The following is a 24,632-nucleotide window of genomic DNA, read 5'->3' as shown; positions in this document are numbered from 1 at the left end:
GTACAGGATTCAGAAATTTATTTTCTTATTGAGAAAGCATTTATTAAGAGTGTGTAAAATAACAGATACTGCGCTAAACTCCAGGAATTCACAAATAGTAAAATAGAAACCCATACCCTATAAACAAACACTCATTCACATACTTTTAAATTAATATATTTTAAAAAATCGAGTTACTGTATGAGGCAGGCATTATCTTGGTGAGCAAATCAAAGTACTGGTGCAAATAGTTTACATTCTAATGAAGATGGGTGAAAATTGATTAAAAATGAATGTATAAAGGTGACTTGTACATAATGAATGACAATATTTTGTTTTAATAATATCATAATTTTAACTAACATAAAATAATTATAAGAACTATAATATATCTGATAATTACAATGGATTATTATAAATGTTGCATCAGAAACACAGTTCTCCTTGGGAGTTTAGAAAAGGAAGCAAAGAGATCGTGGCATTTAGCCTGAGCCTTCAATCATGACTTTTCCAAAGAAACAAACAATTATTGCAGGGAGAAAAAACACCAGCTTTAAAGCTGCCAAATCCAGAAAAGATGGAGTGTGGTAGACTTCTAAGTAGCTCAATATGGTTGCTGTTAGTTACATTCGTATCTCCACAAAGACTGTAGCCTCTTTGTTCCTCTCTCCCTCTTACATGCTTACCTGGTCAATATCCCTGCCTAGGGTGAACTTCAGGACTGCACTCAGCAGACGAGCTTGCTGCAGAAGAGTACACAGTTGGGTTTTATAATATTACTTTAAATTCGTGGTCACAAATGCCAAATGAATAAAACATCACTGAATAATTCAACTATACATTCCTGTTTTTTGTATTCCTACTCTCCGCAATTACTTCTTCACCCCTCCTCTCCTCAAAGCTCCTAAACCAGCTTCCTCATCCTCGCTCTCAGCTAACGATTTAAATCGTAATCTACTAAGAAAATAGAAACAAACAGAAATTTCCTCCTATTGGCATCTCATAAACAACCAGAGTGCGTTCATGTGCACCTGCCCTTCTGCCATCCCTTCTATTTCTTTGAATGGACGAATTTTGTCTATCCAAGCCAACTGCTCCATTGTGCTGTGAATTCCGTAGCCTCACCGATTCAAGGAGAAATTCACATTGTACCAGTTTAGGTGATAAGTGGTGATTATTCACTAACTATCAGATCTGATCACTCAGTCATCCAGATCAGACTCATAATGAAACAAATTACATGTGTCTAACTGTGTGTGCATGCGTGTGTGTGTGTGGAGAGATACCAACAAAAGGACACTGATCATTTTCTCTGACACTAATGTTCTTTGCACTCTCATGCCTTTATACAGATCCCTATCAGAGCAGCTTTATTTGCAGAGGTATAATTATCATGATGCTAATGATGCTTAAGGTTCAGGACCTCTCACGTGCATGGCTCTTCACAAGACACTAGAATACACCTTAACTTATGAATGTATTTATAATCAAATTCACATTAATTTTGTGTTCTTTTTAATGCAAATCCTGAAAGGGCATCAGCCTCAGGTCCCACAAAACCAGGGTTCACCTGTTTATGTGCCTCATATGCTTATGTGTCCACAAACGCATGACTTTGGCTGAAACCAGATTGTATTCGGACCTAGACTGGTTCAGTCAGATATTCTTTCACGGATGTCTGGAATAGAGACATAGTGATCGAGTTGGCCAGTGCACTGGACTTTTTAAAACAAAATTTAATTTTTTTGAACAGTTTCGCATTTACAGAAAAATTACAAAGGTAGTATAAAGAGTTCTCATAGACCTCACATCCTATTTTTCCTAGTTTAGCATTTTATATTAATGTTTTAAATTTGTTACAACTAATCAATCAATCTTACTATATTAGTATTAACTAAAGTTCCATACTTTTAAAATTTCCTTTGTTTTTATCTAATGTTCTTTTCTTGTTTCAGGATCCCACCTAGAACACCATTTTCTATTTAGTTGTCATGTTTCCTTAGGCCGCCCTTGGTTGTGACAGTTTCTCAAACTTCCCTAGTTTGTGATAACTTTGACAGTTTCAAGGAGTACTAGTGATGTAGTTTGTACAATGCACTACTATTGGAATTGGTCTGATTTTTTTTCTCGTGATTAAACTAGGGTTATGGTTTTTTTTTGAGGGGGGAAAACCATAGAGATAAATTGCTATTTTCATCACATTATATCTAGGGTACACACTATCAATGTGACTTATCACTATTGATGTTGAACTTGATCACCTATCTAGCTGAGCATGCTTATCAGGTCTCTCCGTCTCTCTCTCTCTATTTCTCCCTCTCTCCCTATCTCCCTCTCTCCCTCTCCCTCTCCCTCTCCCTCTCCCTCCTCTCCTCTCCTCCTCCCCACCCCCATGCCCTACTGTGCTCTTTGGACAGAGGTCACTCTCTGCAGCTTACACTTAAGGAGTGGAGAGGTATGTTCCACCCCCTGAAGAACAGAGTAATTACATACATTATTTGCAGTTTTACTGCATGGGAGATTTGTCTCTTCTCCCCTATTTATTTTTTTTCAATTACTTGTTTATATCAGTATGGGCTCATCTATATTTATTTTATACTTTGGGTTATAACCTACTCCTTTATCTCAGTGTTCAAAATGTTCTAGCTTTGGCCATTAAGAGCTCTTTCAGTTGACTTTTGTGCCCTTTGACATACCTCCATCATTGTGGCTGTTACGGTTTGTTGTTGTTTTTAAGCACTTCCTTTCTTTTTGGGCCCACCAAAAAGTACTCCATTTACATATTTTCTGCATTGATCATTTCTTCAAGGGTCTCTGGTTCCTCTATCAAATAATAGGTTAAAGAAAAAATAAAGTTATTGAGCTCGTACCAATTCACAGATATTGAGCAAATGTGTTACTCACTGATTTTTATAACAACTTTATAGGGTTTGTACTATTATAACCCCAATTTTTATATGAAGACAAAGATGAAGATACTTGCTCAGAATATGACAGTTATAATGAGCGAGGGAAGTTTCAAACCTAGGTTCTGTCCTGTGATCTTATCCTTTACACTTTATTAAAGAGATTTAGAAAAAGAGGTAAGACAAACACATAACCGATCACATTGAAATGTGATAAATGGATAAAATAAATGTGTTTAGAAGATCTCCGTAATCATAGATGATTAATTGTGGTGTCTACACTCTTTAGAAGTTGCTGTGTTTATGGTCTTTCTGGAGATCTAGACTTCGTATATCTGAAAGCAACTCTGTGGAGATATAAAAATCTACATATTTGAAGGCAACTTTTTTATATCCTGGGCACTTTAAGAGAGCCAAACTTTTCATGTTACAAGGGGATAGTTTAGATAGTATGGTGCATGGATGATAGATCCAAAAATAGGGTTAGGATTCATGGACTCCAAATTCAACAATCTTCCCATTTCATCAATCCTGAATAACTCTTTAAAGTGTTTCACAAGTTACCTCCAATCACCAAGTATCTAAGGGCAGCTGGTCTTAGACTCTTTCCAGTACCACCACCTCTTAAATCGATGACCGTGGATCTAGACTTTGAAATATCAATTTAGACTTGCATAGATTTCCCCGATCATTGTACTATCATTCTGTTGACTATTTTCTGCACAGATGCTACCATGAAGCGTAGAAGAGCATTATTAAAATTTATTAACAAAATAAATACTTTATTATGCTGTTCTTTATATTCTAAAAATTTAGGGAATTAATATTAAAGAACAACCAATCTCTCCTTATGCATCTAAGGACAGTTAATAATGTCAAATCACCAATTATAATGGAATGCATTTGAGAGACTACATATAATTGCATTCTTGTAAGTCACTTGTAACAAATAGAAATAACATGGGTTTAGTTACCATTTTTATACCAAACAAATTTTATTATTTATACTTACTAAAAGATTAATTATCAACTAAGAGCTATTTGAACCATATTTATTTTAGTAATACATCTGTATTACAAGCTTTCCAAATTCTTTGCTTACTAATTTATTTGATAAACTTCAGATTATTATTGTCAAAGAAAAATTCAGACTTACAAGCATCTAAAATATATATTAATGAAAGGCTTTTTTTTTTCTGTTTCTTTTCTTGAATGAGGGTGAAATAATTCAAACTTATTGAGCAAAATTAGCTCCTGGCATAGTTAGCAATGTCTAATTAGAAATCTGAATGTAATCAATTTATAGATTAAAAATGTCAGTATGCACCACTTCTTCAAAAATTCTTTTTTTTCAATTGCTATTCATCTTTACTTGATTATTGGACCACATTATATTTATAATTTAAGTATATGCACTATATGGAAATTGAACAGTGCAATTGTTCTAAGAGGATCAACTTTTGCCTAAGGAAAATGGTATTTGGTGCTGTTTAAAGATGAGGAAAGGTTACATTCAGCTGTCAATCAGTAATACTTTTATATTAACTATAGTTGCAGGACTTTTTCTTTTCTTTCTTGTTCTATCAATTTCACCTTTTCATGTTCTTCTAAGCCACCCAAACTGTACCTGGGATTTATAGCCCGAACTGAATTTTATTTTTCATCCAGAGGAATATATATGAATAAAGTAAGAATTTAGTTCAAAAAAATATTCTAGGAAATATATAACTTGGAGCACAGTCTGTCTTAGAGCATGCTGCTTTGAAAAGAACATAGCAGAAAAACATTCAATTGTTTCCACTAAACATTATATTCCTTCCTTTTCTGAGTATGTATTTATGGCAGCCAGTTTTATTTGTTGAGTATTATAAAACAGAAAATGCATTTGATCAAGACTATACAATATACATACCTAGATAGCTGGATGATATAGCTGGTCAATACATAAAGCTTATAGGGACACTTTTCTTAGGAGTATATGTGTTTGAGTTAAAGCAAGCAGATCCTGGCTATTATTCAAACTTAGGTTTATGTGCATTTGTGAGAGGTTGACTTCCCATTACTCAGAGATTTTATCTCATCTTTAATGGTTTACACACACACACACACACACACACACACAGCACACATGTGTGCACACCATATCTTGCCTAATAAGAACCAGTTGAGGCAGCGAAAGTTAACACACTGATGTTAAATGTAAAAATTATCCCACATTATATACAAAGTTTCTCATTTGCTCCTCACCATACAGTTGTTTCTATTAAGTTTGGCTAATTGATATGCACATTATTAAGTACTTAATTCTTAGTGACATTTATTACTTATTGTTCCTTTTTGAGGCATTTCTCCTGGATAATGTATTTGTTTAATTGGCCACAGATTATATAGTGTTTTCTTCAAAAGTTAAATATAAAATGATATAATGTCATATAAATCCACCATCCAAGATTATCAGGTATCAATATTTTGCCTAACCTAGTTTATAAAGTATCTTTTTAAGAAGTCATTTTTATAGTCCTCCAGGGTTTCTGGGCCTTCTATCAATATGGATTAAATATGAGTTGATGATGAGATCTTGTCGCCAGGCTTTCGTGGAAGATGTGTCTGTACTAATATGCGGGGTGTTGCTGAAACTCATTCACTTTAGCAAGCTACCATAGTTACCAAGTGCAGAGAAACAGATCCATTGTTTTATAAAGGTTATGCATTCAAGGCAAAGACTGATTTTTCATGAACCTAAACAAAAATTTTCTTTAAAAAAATGTTAGCAGTTTTTTAATTTTCACATATATGTTACCAAGACACACATTTTATGAATCAATTTAAATGCTAAAACCTTTATATTGAAAAATAACTTAGAGATACTTGTATACATATTAATTTAAAAATCTGAAGTGAATCAATAAAAAGTTATTTCAGGCATTATTTTCATAGGATAGCATTAACTATCTACTTTTACAATCCAGATACCTACAATCTAAATTTCTTTGTAAATAATTAGATTATACAGTAATTTAATAGTTCTGTAAAATAATTTAATTGTCATAATGCCTCTAGTTTCTCTGTGAAATCAAAGGTTTAATTTGCTTCCATTGTATTCTAATTTCTGCTTGACTTTCTAAGGTACTGAGAGTCAATGGAGAAAAGGCAGGCAATGTGTTAAAATGTCATCAAAGCAGCATTCTATTTTAAAACAAAAATATATATTCTAATTCCAATGACAACGATAAAGCACTCCAGGGTGTGCTTTAATGGGCCATTAGTTTTCTTCTCGGGTGGTTGAAATTCTTTGGCCTATAGCCTTCTGCTCCCCTGAGTCCCTGGGCCTCTATTAGACCCATTAAAAACTCCCTGGAATGCGGTTTTTGTCTAATGTGATTATTATAAAAATGTCCAAGTTGTGCATTTATTCCCCCATTTACAACGGCACTGGCATTTCACTTGCCTAAATGTTGACATGAGGGTCTTCAGAAAGTATAGTGCAGATGATCAATTAGAAGATGAAAAAAAGAGTTTTCAGGCTTTGTCAGTGGAGGCAAGGGGAAGGAAGAGAAATGTCTGAGTAACATAAGTGAGAGTGATTTTCATAAATGCCAAATGTATAGTGATTTGAATCATGTTGGCAAATCTCCACAAATCACAATGTTAGTACATTATCCCCAGTTTAGTTTTTTAAATTATCTTCACTGCATCTGTCTGGTGGACAGAGACTCTCGCTATTTATTTATTTATTTATTTATTTATTTATTTATTTATTTTATTTTTTGCTTCTTTATTCCTTCAAAACAAGCATACATTTTATTTTATAATCCCAGTAAGAGGACAGATCGCTAAAATGTGTGGTAACTGACTAGATCCCATCGTTAAAGGCAGAAGAGGCCAAGAGAGCTATGTTGTATTTATTTTCCAGCAAAATTGCTTTGGAAGAATCATCCTTGCCTCTTGAGAGTGGTCCTGGTAGAGATATTGATAGGGTCCTCTTTCAACAAAGGAGTCCAACCCAACGTGCTGCATGAGCTCTTCAAGGTAATTGATCTGTTTACAGTGATCAATGTTATGGTAATCCAGAGTAGGACAGATACCTTTGCCTACGTTTGGTACCTGGGGACTTGGAGGAATAATTTATATCGCTTCATTTGCATTACAAACTAAAACACAGCCTTAGGGTTTTCAGCCACCACTGTTCTTGCCTTTGTTCTGTGTTGACTTCATTGAGGACACTGTTCTCATCTTAGTTCTATTAGATTAGATAGATGATGTATAGGTAGATAAATGATAGGTAGATATTGATCAACAAGGCGGGGTGGGGAGAGAGAGAAGGAGAGTAGAAATTCCTGATAAGTTTGTTTAAACCCTTGGATTCAGCTGTATCTGAAAGCAGACCTGCCTTGGGACCCCACAGTTACAGGGACTGGTAAATTAACTTTTTTTTTTTTTTAACTTAAATTAGGCAGTTTTTTTCCTCCTTGCTTCAATTGAATAAAATATTGGCTATTATATTCCATCTAGGTCTGCATCCACCCTAGAATCTTCTACTATTTAGTCTGGGTGCTCCAGAGAAACAAATAAACAAACAGACAAACAAACTATATGTGTATGTATACACATATATACATATACATATTATATATATACATATTTACATCTTTAGCATATATATGTGCTTAACATATATATGTGCATGTGTGCATGTGTGTGTATAATCATATATCCAGCAGTGAGAAATAATATTGCAGAATAATATGGCAACTCTATTTTTAATTTTTTGAGGAAACTCCATACTATTTTCTATAATGGCTATACTATTCTACATTGCCACCAACAATATACAAGGCTTTTAAATTTCTCTGTATTCTTGCCAGGACTTCTTTTTATAGCATTCATTCTACTGAGTGCGAGGCGATAGCTCATTGTACTTTTGGCTTGTATTTTGTTATGATTAGTTACGGTGAGCATCTTTTTATATACCTGGTGGTAATTTTTATGTATTCTTTAGAGAACTGTATGTTCAAGTCCTTTGCCCATTTTTAAATTCAGTTGCATTTTTTGTTTGTTTGTTTGAGTGGCAGAAGTTCTTTATATATCTAGATATTACCCCCTTCTCTGATATTTGACTTGCAAAATGTTCTCCCATTCTGTAGGTTGCATTTTTATTCTGTGGATTATTTCCTTTAATGTGCTAAAGTTTTAAAGTTTGATATAGTCCTATTTGACTGCATTTACCTTTGTTGCCTATGCTTTTGGTGGCATACCCAAGAAACCATTGTCAAATCTAATGTTCTGAAGGTTTTTCTCTATCTTTTCTACTAAGAGTTTTAAAGTTTTAGGTCTTACATTTAGGTCTTCAATCCATTTCGAGTTGATTTGTATGGATGGTGTGTGGTAGGGGTCCAATTTCATCCATTTCCATGTGGACATCCAGTTTTCTCTGCACCATTTATGGAAGAGACTGTCTGTTCCCCATTGTGCAGCTTGGCACCCTTGTTGAAAATCATTTGGACATACCTGCAAGTGTTTATTTCTGGGATCGCTATTCTGTTTCTTTGGTCTATATATGTCTTTATGACAGTGCTACACTGTTTGGTTACTGTTTCTTTGTAGTAAGTTTTGAAATTAGGCAGTATATGGCTTTCATCCTTGTTCTTCCTTTTCAAGATTCTTTTGGTTCTTCAGTGTACTTGAGATTCCATGTAAATTTTAGGGTTTTTAAAATATTTCTGCTACTATGTCATTGGGATTTTGATTGCACTGAATCTTTAGATTATTTGTGGCAGTATGGACATTTTAACAATATTTTAAGTTTTCCAATCCATGAGTATGGGATGTCTTTTCATTTATTTGTGCTTTTGGTGCTACAACTTCTTAACTAGTTTCTGAAGTTTTTACAAAAGTAATTTGCTCCATTTTTTTCTTTTTTAAGTGGGTGTCTCCATAGAGGAAAGAGGGTCTGGGGCTTCCTGTTCTATCATATTCGTGAAATCACTCCTGATGACCCTATTTGGTTCAGTGTATTGGGTAGGCACCAATATCCCAGATAATATTAATGCAGGAAGCACATAAAACACGTATCTGGAAATACTGTTCTATACCAATGGTCCTCAAAATGGATAGCATGTTAGAATCCCTGGAGATGCATTGATGTATAGAGTCCACTCCTAAACATCCTGATTTAAATGGTCTGTAGCAGAGTTCAATATCAGGAGTTTAAAACACTCCCTAGGTATTTATAACGTGCAGCCAGTGTTGCAAACTGTTGTTCTCATGCTACTTATAGATTAATTGATTACCTCTGGGAGTCCATTAGGGCAGCTCATCTCTCTAAGGAGTTAACTATAACTTAGATATAGTTTAAATGTCAATGAAACTCCATTTAATGTCATAGTCTTCTGCAGCTCAGATCTCCAACTCTGTTATTAATAGGGTCAAAACATTTAAAGATAACGTATATTTGAAAATAGCTATAAATCTAAAACTACTAGTAAGAGAAGCTATGACTCAAACCCATTAAAAGGTGAAGCAAGTCAGCCTAAATTGTTGAATAGAAACAACTGATATTTCTTTCTGGATGAGTCTAGGGAAATGACAGGCAATTTCAACTCTTGGCCCACACATTGAGGTTTATTAGATAACACAATTAAGCAGAGAATGTAGTAAAGAGTGTTCTTTCTTTGTTACCTTTGCAAAAGATTTCCAAGTGACATTTGAATGTAACTCCAGCCCTCACACTCTTACCAAATTCAGAGTTCCTGTGAGTTTTTTTTTTAATAAAGCCTTCTAACTGAGACTTCTGCCAAACTAATAAAGAAGGCAATATAGGTACTATGTTGAAAATATCTTTTAACTTAGAAAAAGTCAACAATATTGAAAGGAAATGGAAGATAAGAGAATATTCATATAAGAGTGATTTCTTCAAACAAAAATATAATCTCTAGCATTTCCTGTCTTGCTATTCTGATGAGCAGATTGTCCCCCAAATTGACAGTGGGAGAGTAGAAGAGAGAGCACAGATCTTCCAAGGTCTCCAAGTATAAGCCCTCATGGAGTTTTATGTGACCAGAAGTGCCTGGAGTGCTGGAAAAATCTGGTGCATAGATGAGATTCAGTAAATATTTCCCAAAATAATGAACTATATATGGATAAAGATATATCTGTAAAGATATTTGAAAAAAATCAACCAGGATACCTCCCCCTTAATTCCAAACTGCTCTTAATCTACCTGTGTCTTCCAGGACACTCTGACCTTTTAAATTCCAGTTCTCCTCCTGTACATAAATCCCAACTACGACTAAACTTTATAACTTTAAACTTCATCCCCTGGATCCAGTTGCTCCGATTTTCCAGGAAGTTTTTTTTTTTTTTGGGGGGGGGGGGGGGGAAGTATAACATAAACTGTAGTGGTGTTGCTTCGGATTTAATAAAAACAAGTAGTCTTCTTTTTCTGTTTAATTTTAGGATTAAATAAAAGTGTTAGTGCTAATATCTTAGAAACATTATTCAAGCAGGTATTTCTATACCTCTAATATATATTTTTTTTCATGTAGTTTATCCAAGATCATATAATAGCCTTAACCAATTCATTAGTCAATTTTGAAAGGCCAAATATTGTGCCGTGTGGCACCATCACCTACACAAGTTTTCCAGGATTCCTTCCAAGTTATTTAACTGGAAATATTGTTCTATGACTGGACTGGGAATCTTCTCTGCTACTCATCCCCTTCAAGATTTATTTGAAAAAGGGGGTAAAGAATGAGACAGAGACTTTGAGCACAAATTTAAAAATTAATTTTTAACAGTTTTTACTTCTTTATTCCTCTAAATTTTGACTTGCTCTTGCACTGCTGCTTCTTCCGCAGTAGGCTGTTATGTCACTGTCTCAAAACCGCTGACCCAAACTGGCTGAGAAGTCTGGAAATCTTCCTATATAAGCAAACCTTGACTTCTGCAAAACAACCAAGCAAACAAACCCCACCAAACTCAATCCCAAACCCAAGACAAACCCCAAACCAACGAACCAAGCAAATATAGACTCTCTCTCTCCCTGATACTTTATCAGTTTTCTTGCTTTGACCATCAACAGGCCGTAATATAATTTTATGCTTATTAACAGTTATTTTTAGGGATTAAAAACAGTATAAATTGCAACAGATTATACATCTCCCTGATTCTTATTGAAACTTCAATTCATATTAAACTGACAGTTGAAAGAAAGCAAACTTTTATATCTGCCTACAAAAAAATCATCTAAGATGACCTTTCTGAATAATTGATGAGGACTTTTTGTCTTTGTTGCAAGTTTCTAAGGTGTGCAAACCACACTGTAGCCAGATACTCCAGTGGACTCTGCATAGCCTAGTTTGCAACTATTCTTTTCAGCTTTTCTGTATGTGGTGACATTTGTTAGGAAACTTTACTGCAGACATACTATGTGAAAGATATAATATTTAGATATAGTCTCTGTTTTACTTTTAAGTAAGTAAATTAAGCCCCTTGGTTGAACAATGTCCAATATGGTGTATAACTAATGATGAAAGTCAATATATACAGTTCGATTTTTTGGTTTCTATAAGTTAGAAGAATATTAATCAAGGAAAATGGTAATGAAAGATCCAGATTCTTATAATCCTTTATATCTGAAGATAGTGTGCATTTACAATCTTTTAGTAATAAAAAAGTTTTAGTTCTGAAGAATAAATGTAATTGCTAGTATACTCTATAACCTTTATGTATTATACAATATACAACAAAGCAGAAAATAGCAAAAGAAACTAACCTGAAAACTGTGCCTGAAAACTCTAGATTGCCATATGCTATAAATTTATTATGTTAATGATATTGCTGATAAAAATGTAACAATGGAATAGAAAGTAATAAGAATCACCCATAATTATGTCACCCTGCCTTAATCATAGCCCAAGGAGATTTTTCAGTAATTAATAGATATAAATGTAGCGGTAGATAGTGATAATCTATGGCTATGCCATTTCTTTTATAACCATATGAATTATTAAATACATTTTTACAAAGAACAAATCATAATATATTCATAGCTTTATATTCTTAAAATTATTTAGTGAAATATTTCAAATGTATACATACTCAGTTTCTAACACATTGAATCTTAACATATGTTGTGTTTACTGCAGTTCCATTTTTTTTTTAGAAAAAATAAGGTATTTGAGACACAGCTGAAGCCCCCCGGAAAAAATCTTCTATTACCCTCTACTGGGGAATCACAAACATGAATTTGATATTTATTATTATTTCCATGCAAGTTTTAATATTTAATACATATTTACATATCCCTAAACATAATATAATCTCATGTTGGTGGATTTAAAAGTTTAAATAAATTAAATCATACTTCATATACATTCTACAACTTGCTATTCTTACTGAATACTAGGTGTGGAAATTTTTCTTTGCTGATATGTATATCTCTAAAACAGTGGTTCTCACACTTTAGTGGGCATCAAAATCAGCTGGTGAACTTAAAAAATATATAAAGGTCCAAGTCCTATTCTACTGCAATAAAACCTGAGTCTCTGTACTCTTTTTTATAGGTGCTCTGTAGAGGATTCAGATACATAAAAGTATGACACCCACTATTCTAGTTCATTTGTCTGCATTATATTGTATTTGTTGTATAAAATGCCACAATTTATCTGTTCTTTTTTTGTTGAACATTTGTTATTATCTTTTGCTTTGTCAAGTAATATGCTGTGTGGAATGCTAAGCATTGAAGTATTGCCCTCTAAAATTGTCATGCCAAGTTAGAGTCCCATTATGATGACCAATGAGTTCTGATTTGTCTGGAACTTTCCCAGTTTTAGCACAGAAAATCCTGTGTCCTATCCAGGTAAATTGCTATGGTCGATCACCCTAATGAAAGTGGATATCTTCATATACCTCAAAACGTTAGTATTGTCACACTTTTCAAAAAGATTATTTTTTGTCCATATAAAAGGACGTATAAAGAATGATAACTGATATTTTAATTTGTATTTCATTGATTACAAGCATGACTAATTACTCTTTTATATCTATTAGTCTTTCAGGTTTCCTCCTCTGTGATTTATCCTTGCCCAAATTTCTAATAGGATGTTTATTCTCTGTATAGAATTTGATGAGTTTTTATAGATCTTCAGCATTAAATATTTATCAATCACATATGTTACAAGTACATTATGCCAGTTTGTGTTTGTCTTTTACCTGTCTTTTATTTATTTTGCATAAATTTTACTTTTGACATAATCAACATTTTCAGTCTTCAATTTTTTTTACTATTTTGTGGCTAATCTAAGAATCCATTAGGTAAGCTAAGGTAGTAACTTTAATTTACCAATATTTTCTAACAATTTAAAATTTTACTTTTGAGATTAGCTCTTTAGTACATCTAGAATGATGTGTGAGGTTAAGAGCTAATTTTACTTTTTCCCATATAAATTATGAATTATTCCAGTATTGTACATTCAAGAGTCTTTTAACCATTAATTTATAGTATTATTTATGTCCTAAATCTAGTTTTTATTTATCTTTCCCTTTAGTTTTTTTTGGTGTGTGTGTTTAATTCATTAGTTTTGACATCTATTTCTTCCCACCTCAACTAATTTCTCTTAATTATTATACTTTTAAGTTTAAAATTAGGCATAATATCTTCTAGAATAAGTGATTCCATGTTGTTCTTTTTCAGTAGTCTTATTATTTGTGACCCATTGTTCTTCCATTTAAGAATCATACTATACTCATTCACTTGCATTAAAATGTTATTCTGATTGAAATCACATTGAATTTATAGGACAATTTAGAAAGAATTCCTATCTTAGCAATAGAGTATTCCCATCTATAAGCATGGTATGTCCCTCCAGTCCCTCAATTCTTTCACTTCTTTAATATACTTTATTTCTCTTAGAAATTTTACATATATTCTTATATGCTGTCGCATTATGAGTGAAAGGTTTTTTTTCTCTTGTATTTTCTAATTTCTTAATACTGATGTCAACAAACATTATTTATTAATTCATGTTATATTTTTCTTTTAAAGCAAAATGTCTGAACATTTATAGACAACATATGTTCTAAAAAAAATTAAAGGGTATTTAATCTCTTCTTTTCAATTTATATAGCTATGATTTCTTTTATTTATTCTATTGCCAGTACATTCAGTAAACATGAAATAAAGATAGTGATGGAAGCCAAGTTTGCTATTTTTGACTTATTGAGACTGCTTCTAAAGTTCCCCATTAAGAGCAGAGGGGCTAATATATGCCTTTTATGGTTTAAGAAAGCTCCCTTCCACTTCACATTTTCAGATTGTAAAAATCATTGTTCTTTGTTTATAAATCGTAGTGAGTGTAGTATTTTGAAGACTTTGAAAGGATGTATTGAAATGGCCATATTTGCATTTTAGCTGCTGTGGTGGGCAGCTTCTGAAAGAGCTCTCATTGATTCCTAACTCCTTGTGTCAGTGCATCGTGTAAATTTTCCTTTTGAGTGTGGACCAGACCCAGTGATTCACTTCTGCCAAATGAATATGGCAACAGGAGTGCACTGGCTAGTTCTTCAAGCACAATGATGGGTGAGAGTTGTGTGTTCAGACATGGTTCCATAGTGTAGCAGTTAGCACATCTGCTTTACATGTAGAAGGTCCTGGGTTCGTGTCCCAGTGGAGCCATGGTCCATGGTCTATGCCATGCCACCCTGAAAAAGCCCGATGCCTGATCTCGGAAGCTAAGCAGAGTTGGGCCTGGTTAGTACTTGGATGGGAGACCACCTAGGAAGACCAGGTGCTATGGGCATAAATAATAATAAATAATAAAAGAAAGCTGTGAGTTTTTATTCTTGCTATGTTCTCAGTCTCAATAGGAAAACATTTAGTCTTTCACCATTGAGTATCATAATGGGTATGTTTATTGTGGATGTCCTTGATAAATCAGGGGACTTTATTCTATTTCTAGTTTGCTGAGAGATATTTTTTCTTTATCACGAATGGTCATTGAGTTTTTCCAAATGCATTTCCTTCATGTGTGTAAGATGAAGTGGTTTTTCTCATGTTAACATTGTGAATGACCTAGGTTGATTTATTTAAAATGTTAAACTAACCTGTATTTCTGAAACAAATTCTACTTAATCGTGATGTGTTAAATTTTTTATATATTGATGAATTTATTTTACAGTTTTTAAAAGGGATTTTGGATCTATGTTCATGGGAGATATTGGTTTGCTTTTCCTATAAGGACTTTTCTTGGTTTTGTGTATATCGTGTGGGTATCATAAAATGACCTGGGAATATAAAGGAGTTTTATGCTTGATATCATTTCTTCCTTAAGTATTTTATATAATTTTCCATTAAACACATCTGGGCTTTTGTTTGTTTTTGTTTTTATTACAAGCAGTTATATATTTAACATAATTAAGTTGATTAAATTTCTTTGTTCACTATTTCCAGTTCTCTCATTCCCTCAACTTGAATTTACTTTTATTTATATTAAAATATCTTTCATGATTTTTTTCAACTTTCGAATTTCTGTGGGTAGAAAACCTTTGTGTGTATATGCCTGAAAATATCTTTATTTCGCACTTTCTCACAGGGCGAGCTCCTGATGCTGAAGCTGTGTGATAAATTCCATGAACATATTGGTTCCTTTATTTTAGCCTTATCTCTGGAGTCAGAAAACTCCCATCTCAGACCATGACTTGAAGCAAATTGAGCAATTTTCTTTCTTCATTGCCCTGTAGAACCTAAACAATTCAATACTGCAAGGTTGCAGATACACAGGAAAGAGACAGACTATAGTTCTGTTTTGTTTTTTTCTTGTTTGTTTTTATTAAGTGTCTGGTAAAAAGAAATATATGTATTTTAGTTGAATTTGAATGCAGTTATATTAGTTTCCTCATTCCAAATGTCATTCATCATTGCTTTGAATCAGAGGGCTAGTGTATGTGCTCTGTTTACCATTTTGACCCAGATGTGGATCATACAATTGAATACTGCATTGCAAATTTATCAGTATGCTTTACCTGTATGTCACTTCTACTAGTGCTAACTAAGTAATAAGGTTATGACTTTTACTGTAAATCTATCCATAATTGCTACTGGCATTTGTATATGCCAGATACAAGACACTTATTGAGTGCTTGCTATATACTAACCACTATTCTGAATATTTTACATGTATTAACTCATTTAATTCTAACAAAGGCCATATGAAATAGCTACTATTATCATCCCTGTTTAAAAGGTGAAAAACTGAAGTATATAGAGATGAGGTAATCTTTTCCAAGGTCAAGTAGGGGCAAGATGCCAAGCTAGTCTTCAAACCTAAGTGACTATATATTACTTAGATATTTGGTGAATGAGAAACCAACAGATGAATGTTCCTGATGACACCTGTCCATCCTGGCCTATCTCTCAGTCATGCCTTACCCTGTCCTGCTACACCAATGTCCTAGATTCTTGAGAACAAGGGGCATCTTTTATTTGTCTCATCATCCCAATACCTAGTACCAAACTTAAAACCTCTTGGTGTACTGCAAATGATCTTCGTGGTTAAAGCAGACCTGAGTGGGGTTCTGTTCTGAGGAATCACTCTTTGTTATACTGGTTGAATGGAGACAATGCCTTTTACTATTTTCTCAAGAGGCCTATTCATCATTATGAAACATTCTGTTAAAATATGTATTTTAGGAAGAAGGGCCTCTGGGAATACTATAAGAAGACAGTTGTTTTCTGTCAGCATTTTATGAAGTATTAGGGAAGGAAGCTTTGAGGGTACAAATAATTGAAAAACTCTCATTGACGTCAGTCTCTTTTTCAAGAGATCTGCAAGAAAATGAAATAAGTTATTCTCACCACTGTGAACTCTATGAAATTTTATACCTAAGGCCCTCAAATAGGAAAAAAAGGGCATATTTGATAAAATCTTATCTTAAAATATGGCACCATTCTGGTTACTTAGAGTTAAAAAAGAGAAATAAATAAATAAAAAATTTCATTATCTTCATTATTACCTGGAGTACGGGGACAAGTTTAACATTAGCTTCCTCCAACTGGAAATAAAGTCTCGAAAATTCCTGAGGGATGGCAAGGAAAACCTGTGGCCAAGAGATGTAGGATGCGCATCTGTAGCATACTCTGTCAACATCTCTTTCAGTTTTATTTTTAGAGGAAGGAAAGGATGCTTACTAGTACAGAGCAATTAGTGGCCTCTTTTCCAATATCCCTGCTGATAAGGCAGCCTTCCCAACTACCTTATTACTACAGAAATAGTCGCAATGGTCAGCACTTGTCTCCTGGGCTGCTTTTGTCTACAAACTGATATGTTGTTCTACCTTAAATGATCCAGCCCGGAGAACGCCTTGAGTTCTGAACTCTGACTCTGGCTTATCAGTCTGGGAACATATTAGGGAAGAATTGCTGTTTGGAGAGGACTATCTCCTTCACAAATAAAGCTTTACAATAGAGGCAAATTGTGTAAAAAGAGCTGAATGCTTGGACAGTGAGTGTAAAGTCACCATGCTGTCAGGGAGGCTGTGGTATGAATTAGAATCATGCTTCTCATTTGGACTGATTTCAGCCTAGCCCAGGGAATTAAATAATTCCATTCTCTCAAGTAGGTTCTGAAGGAGACTAAGGCTCAATTCAGTTGGATGTTTGCCTGTCTCTAAGTAAGTGCAAATGTTGATAAAAAGAGCTATGCAAAATCACAGGAATGCCTCTGCCCTGTAATTCTGGCAGGCAATGGACATAAATGAGAATGCTGTATACTGAACCCAGAGGGAAATTTCGCCTCTTCCATCTTTAGAAACATTTATTCTGCACAATCAGTTAGTCCCCAAATAGCTCGAGGTGCAACCTAGACAGAGGTTTCCTTCTGAAATGTTTCAGTAAATGGTAGTTCCAAAGCCCCTAACGTAACTTATGACACCATTGATAAAAACCGAGGAGATATCTAATGTGACCTCATTTACAAACCTTTACAAGTTAGACATAGCAGATAAGAAATTAAGATTCACAGAGCCATTCAAGAATGTTATATATCGACATACTTTCTGATCCTAAAAACCAAAAGCAGGTCAATGCAAAATATTCACTCATGATATTTGGATAACTTAGGTGATATGAAATTAACAAAAATGGATATATAGAAACTTTTTCTCAAAACATATCATCTTCCTATAGATACGCTTCTCTACCCACCGCCTTCATTCTTCTGTCCTAAAGCAGATGATAAAGTAAAATGTGGATTTTTTTATGCATAATGCATAACGGTCAGCAAATTTAAATGGCCAAATTACCAATCTTTAGATATTAATATATGTCCACGAAAACCAAATCTATCACGGGTTAAATGTAACAAGGCTCTACTATACCTCAAAATGAAGGAAAAAAGAGAGAGGTTCAAAAAAAGAAACCTTATCATAATTAAAGAGCTAAGAAGATAGAAGTAATTGAAAAGATGCACAATAAATAAATGCAATGCTTTGCTCATGAAAAGATATTTAAAAGGGTCAATATTCATTACCTCCTCTCACCAGCAATGAGAGATAGCTCCTGACAGGTGGCAATGTTTATGTTATTTGTAAAGATACAGATATTCACAATAGAAGTCATAGGGCCCAAGCCACATACAAAGTAGTAACCCCAGAATGAGAACCCAGTACATCTGAATCTTAGTTCAAGGTTAGATAGCCACATGATCCCTCACAAAACATGAAGTATGTGAGGATTATTTTATAATTTAAAGAACTATTTATAATATCAGAGTATTGGAGCAGGTCTCTAAAATCACTTTCCTATTACAATCGGAATAAATACTCCAAGAAGGGAAGAAGTTTTATTTACTTTGCTTAATATAAGGGATGAGTAGCATCAAGAAGTCACATAGTAAATATTTTTGAATGAGTATTTGAGAAATGTTAATGCTTTTTCTTGAGCAGAAATGTTGAAGCACCGAGGCATACTTGGCACATAACATGACATAACATTAGGACTTTAGAACGAGAGATAGAGAGTTCGATAATGGCTTGGTGCTCCTGATTCACCTTGACCCTGGGTAAATTATTTGCAATCTCTGGGCCTCAGTTTCCCCTATGTTAAATGGGAACAACAGCAACAACAAAATACTTTATCTGATTTCTAAAATGTTTTCAAGAACAAATGAAATTTTATATGTAAAATTGTTATTATTATCATTCTTATTCTTTTGAAGTTCTTCAACTAAGGCTATACTACTTTATTTTTATAAAGAAATATTAACATTACATGTTACAGCCATGAGCGATGTGTTCAGATATTTGCTCTAAACCAAACCTCAACTTCTTAATCATATTGTATCATTTGTTCTATAAAGTGGTAAAAAATTGAAAACTCATTCCCAAAGAGACCAGGCCATGAGTACTTAAGAGTTATGCACTGTGGCTTATTCATTCTTATATCAGCAGCACCGGAGATTTTTAGATGATGCTCACTAAACTGTATTGATAATTATGATGGTGATGGTACTTAATTTATCATCACACACACACACAGCTCACACTCTACATGATCTCGCACTTTTAAAAAAGTTACTACTCTATGTTGTCTAATCTTGAATGACAGCATCAAAATATTAACATTAGAATTTCTGAATGTGGAACACATGTGTTCTTTCTATTATGATTATTCATAACTTAATATGAACTCAAGTCTTTGATAATTTTTATTTTGTCAAGTTTCTCATGTTTATCATGGAGTTCAGAACTGGTTCTAAAACTACTTTAAAGCTTTTTATTTTATCATTTGAAAGTGATATTTTATTTGCCTTTTATTTTGGAGAGAAATGTACATTTTCGTGATGAGTGAAATATGTCTGAAACTTCTCAAATAATTTACTCATGGTCGAGAATAAGCAGGAGTGATTAGAGCTTCAAATCAGAAAACTTCAGAGAGCCAGAAGCTATCAAAATGTGCAGCTTTAATAAACGATTTTCTCACTCATTGCTATATAGCAATCACCACTAATACACTCTCTAGTTTTTTCCAAAGCGTATATAATTGGGCAAATCATCTAAACCCCCACAAGCAGGCAATTATTCAACTACATTGATGCAGAATCACTGGGTCCAACATTTCATTAGAATATGCCATAATCCCTTGTTCTTGTCTTAACCTTCTCTGTGAAAAATCTAATTCATCCAGAACTGACAGAGTGTCCTGTTAGTTATGCAAATAGTGGCAGAGCAGGAGACGGAGTTTCAAGCCACTGTTCTATCTTCAGTCCCATGTGTAGGGCTCTTATCCAAATCTTTAAATAGAGCCTGTGAGTTCTAATAATTATTCAACTAACATATATAGGCTCCCTTTGTGTTCCTTTTTGAAAATGTGCTTATCTTTTTCTTATACAGAAGAGAGAGAGAGAGAGAGAGACATTGACAGGGAGATTGAATGGCCACTGCCAGCAACAGAGGGATAGCTGAAAAAGGGAGCAGGAGGTTACTTTGGTGCAAGGGAGATGATAAGAAAAGTATAAAGCTGCAGAGGGAGGATGTTACCACCATCCCTCTCCTTCTCTGCATTTTTGTAGCTCAACTGTCCTTTCTCTTGACCCTGTTTTTACATTATATTGGGAAGAGTACAGCTTCGGGTCATCCCCACCTGGGCTCAGATGCCACATGTGCCATTGACTAGAGTACATCCTTGACAGCCCTTGAAAGATGAGGATAATGTGCACTGGAAGTCTGGGACAACAGGTGCAATGTCAGGCACGTAGGTGCAGCCACATAGACCATCTAATCTGATGAAGGATATGCTGAATATTTTTTAAACACCATCCGTTTCTAAAAGAATATGATTTGAGAGGCGTGACAGAAAAAAGATTTGACAGAAATTTGATTGTTGCGTGGGGCCTGGGATAACATACTTTTGAAAAAGCATATTTCTTTGATCCTAAATCATTATTTCAATTTGCTTTTTCCCAACATACCAGCTTGTGATTCAAAGTCAATGAAAGGTTTATAACATTAATTAAAAATTGCTACTTTACACCTTTACTCAGTTTCCATGTGACCTCAGAAGCAAGATTAGGGATCAAGTAATAAACTATTTCCCCACTTTCTTAATAATAACAATAAGAATAATAATGATAATACATTTTAATGAGTGTATACTCTATGACCTATGGTGACTGATATATATTAACTATTTCATTTAATCCTTACAACACATCTGTGACCTCATTGCTATTTTTATCCTCACTTTACAAAAAGGGGGATTGAGGCTTACAGACGTGAAATAACTCAGCCAAGAGTACACGGTTATTAAATGGCTAGAGAAAGAGTCAAACTTATGCAGTCTAAACCTCTCTTAACCAACCTTTAATCCCAAGCGGTCGACCAGCTGTTTCCCTCTCTCCGCTGGTCAACTCTCTGCCTGATCTTGCTTTTTGTTCTACTGAACAAAACTGCGGCCGTAAAGCGAATCACTGTCATGCAGGAAGCAGTAAGAGAGCTCTCTCTGCTTGCTTCTAGCCAGACCTAACAGCCTCATTTGGCTATTTGTAGAACAGTGATCCTCAGTCTTGGCTGCAGAGTAGAAACACCTAGGGAGCTTTAATATTGGTGTTTGGGCCCCGCCCCCAGCACTTGGTTTAATTGGCCTAGCCTGGGCTTGAGAGGTTGCACCATCTCCTCAGGTGATTCTGTTGTGAAGCCACGTTCAGGAAGTACTATTCTGAAGATCTGGGCCTCACAATCCCTCCTTTCTGACTCTGCAGCCAAGTGGAATCCTGTAGGCCTGGTCTCAAATTGGAGGTATGTAGTATTTGAATTGAGTAAAAAATCTGGGTTTGAAAAGGATGAGAAGATGATGATAATGATAATGGTAATATTAACCAGTTATCATTTATTGAATGTTGCTCAAATATTATTAATTAGGTTAAATTTTCCCTTTTCTTTATTTATAATAAAGGCACAGGAATTTAAATCATTTATGCAAAATCCAAGCCAGGTATGCCACTTATTATGAGTGACTTCAAACCTCTGCTTTTAGTTGCATGATTAAGGCTGTGAAGGATGAAAGGATGTGTAGGTCTGGAGGCTGATAAGAATTTCTGCATGGCTGAGAAACATTTTTATGCAGGGTCTTACCATACCTATAGCCTGATGAGTTGGCGGGTGGCAGAGCAAAGTCAAATGGGAGGAATGAATTTTAGTTCCAGTCAACTATACTTTGAGACAAAGCCAGTTATAAAAAAAAAGATACTTGCTCCTGGGTGCTACAAGCCAAATGTGTAAGAACTGGCAGGAGAGGAAGAATTATTCTCAGTAGAAGAGCCAGGATATTAGCCACGGGAGAATGGGGAGGGACAGGTAATGGGGGAACGCTACATTAGACAAGCTTTTACAAAATGGAACCTATAGGTATCTGATGGCCAAAGAGAATTTATTTTTTAAAATAAAGAATTTTATTTTAAAACTAAAAATTATTAATTGTCAAGACAACCAATGTGCCAATCAAGGAGTGAGTAGCTCAGGCAGTATTTATGAACGTCCTCTGATGTTAATGAATATCTCTCTGTGTTCAGGTTTGCTCCTATATTAAAAACAAACAACAATAACAAAACACTAAAATATAAAATGAGAGAGAAAGTGGAAGCTTTGAAATTTAAGAAAGTGAAGAAGTCTAATCATGAATTCCAGGATATGACAATGATAACTGGAGGGAAAACACAAATCTAGTGTTAAACCTTTGGTCTCCAGAATAGTAAGAGCAGACAGTCATTCCTGGAGAAGTAACAGTGGAATCCCAGCTAATAGGGCGTTAGTAGGCTGCCAGAGATGCCTATCATATCTAGATGATATTTTTAAAGAAAGTGAGATGTTAAAGGTAGAAATTTTGAAAAAGAATAGTTGTTATAATATAGACATTTTGTAAATCTACACATTGCCCTTTTCATACTATTTTTGTAGTATTATTTAATTATAAACTTTAAGCATACTCTGAGGTAGATTGAACAAGTGCCTTTTTTATGGATAAAAAGAAAGCAAGTCGGTACCAAGTGCCAGCGTACACTAATGATTGACATGAGCACTGATGGATTTTTTTTTTTTTTTAATGGTTGTCTTTGGCAGTGTTTCACCTTCCAACACAGAACTGTCCTACCTGATCCTTAGGATCATGAGATGGCATCCACAGCAGATGAATCCACGGTCCCACAGGTGCTGTTCAAAAGACATTTGCAGGTCTTGTACCTTTCTCAGTGTATTTTAGTGTGAAGCTTCTTGGTCAGAATATAAAACATGAAGCCACAAGCTAAAGCTTGAATTAATTTCCTTCCTTCCTTCCTTCCTTCCTTCCTTCCTTCCTTCCTTCCTTCCTTCCTTCTTTCCTTTTTTTTTGATAGATATGAGTCAGTATATAAAACATTTAAGATTTTTAAAGCCTCACATTTACAAACAAATCTTGCAGAAGAAATTTTAGAGAAAGAGGCAGGATGGGATAACAAATAAATGATCTGCGCAAAGTGCAAATGTACTATTAGTGGAGATAGATCGACCTTAATTTTATCTTCATAACTTCTAAAGGGATTCAAAAATCTCTTTATGGTATTTGTTTCTGGCATGTAACCTTCTTGCTTTTAGCTTATAGTATTGTGCCCTCTGTGACAGAGTGCCAAATATGCATCAAAAAATGCTTTTGCTATAAGTGAAAAGAGAACCTGATATTAAGAGTGGTGTGATCAACTGCATGGTTTGACTAGGCCATCTCCACTTCTTTCTTTCTCCGCTCCCTCCACCGGACTCAGCAGAAGAAATGGTCACCACACTGAATGAATTCAGGCCAAATGGATTTATATTCCTGTTCACATTTCCCCATTGTCTTCCCCATTGTAAATTGCCCATTGTAAATTGATATTTGCCATCAAGAAATGGGGCTACAAAATGTCAGTAAACGTCTCTTTCAGATTTTACGTTATATATCTTTATAAATACAAAATTAACTACTAAATTTACTTATATGCTAAATAGTGAAAATACTGATGCAGTTAGTAGATATAAAATGTATGCTAATGATTTTAAGGCTCATATATTTCAGATTTTGAGTGAAGAGGGTTCCATCTCTTTCTGAATTAGCAATAAATTGAATTTTTTTTTTAAATCAAAAGGGGATTTTTCTATTGAAACACCTGACCAAAGGACACCTTTAAAAGTAAATTGAATGCTATTTTTTATTGGTAGAAGGACATAAAATGTCATAAAATTTTATGTGCTGATAGTGCCCTGGAGGAAACTATCAGTGACTCCAATTCCTTTCTGGGTTTACAGACTGGGGACTAGAGAGGTTCAGTGACTTGTCTAAGGCAGCCTAGGACCCATGTCTCCTGATTGGAGACCCAATGCGTGGGCACTCTCTGGGCTTACACGGTCAGATGATTACCAGAACTCAAGGATCCAAGTGTTATTATTATCTCTACTTTATGGATAGAAATGTAAGGCTCAACAAGTTGAGTAAATAGTTCAAAGTGATAGGGGCGCACTATGAAACAGGGGCCTTTTTAACTTCAAAATCCATTCGCTTATACAAGACACATTTATTGAGCATCGCTTCTATTCTTTGAAAAACAGGAAATGAAAGATGAGGCAGTTTGCTGAAGATGTCCAGTAAAACCCAAACTGGATATAATTTAGAGGCACAGACCAGCATGTATAAATAAAGTATTATCTTATATTTTCTTCTTGACCAATTAATTTGTTAAATAGACATTCATC

The 24,632-nt window shown here is 34.4% G+C and overlaps 1 pseudogene; it reads left to right on the top strand.

The window, feature by feature from the left end:
• Positions 1-14,568: 14,568 nt before the first annotated feature.
• LOC120581063 (uncharacterized) lies at positions 14,569-14,683 on the top strand (annotated as a pseudogene).
• The last annotated feature ends 9,949 nt before the right edge of the window (positions 14,684-24,632 follow it).

Source organism: Pteropus medius, unplaced genomic scaffold (genome assembly GCF_902729225.1).
Source record: "Pteropus medius unplaced genomic scaffold, Ma_sr-lr_union100, whole genome shotgun sequence".
Lineage (NCBI taxonomy): Eukaryota > Metazoa > Chordata > Mammalia > Chiroptera > Pteropodidae > Pteropus > Pteropus medius.
The sequence above is the reverse complement of the archived record's forward strand: the minus strand, read 5'-3'. Positions and strand labels throughout refer to the sequence as shown.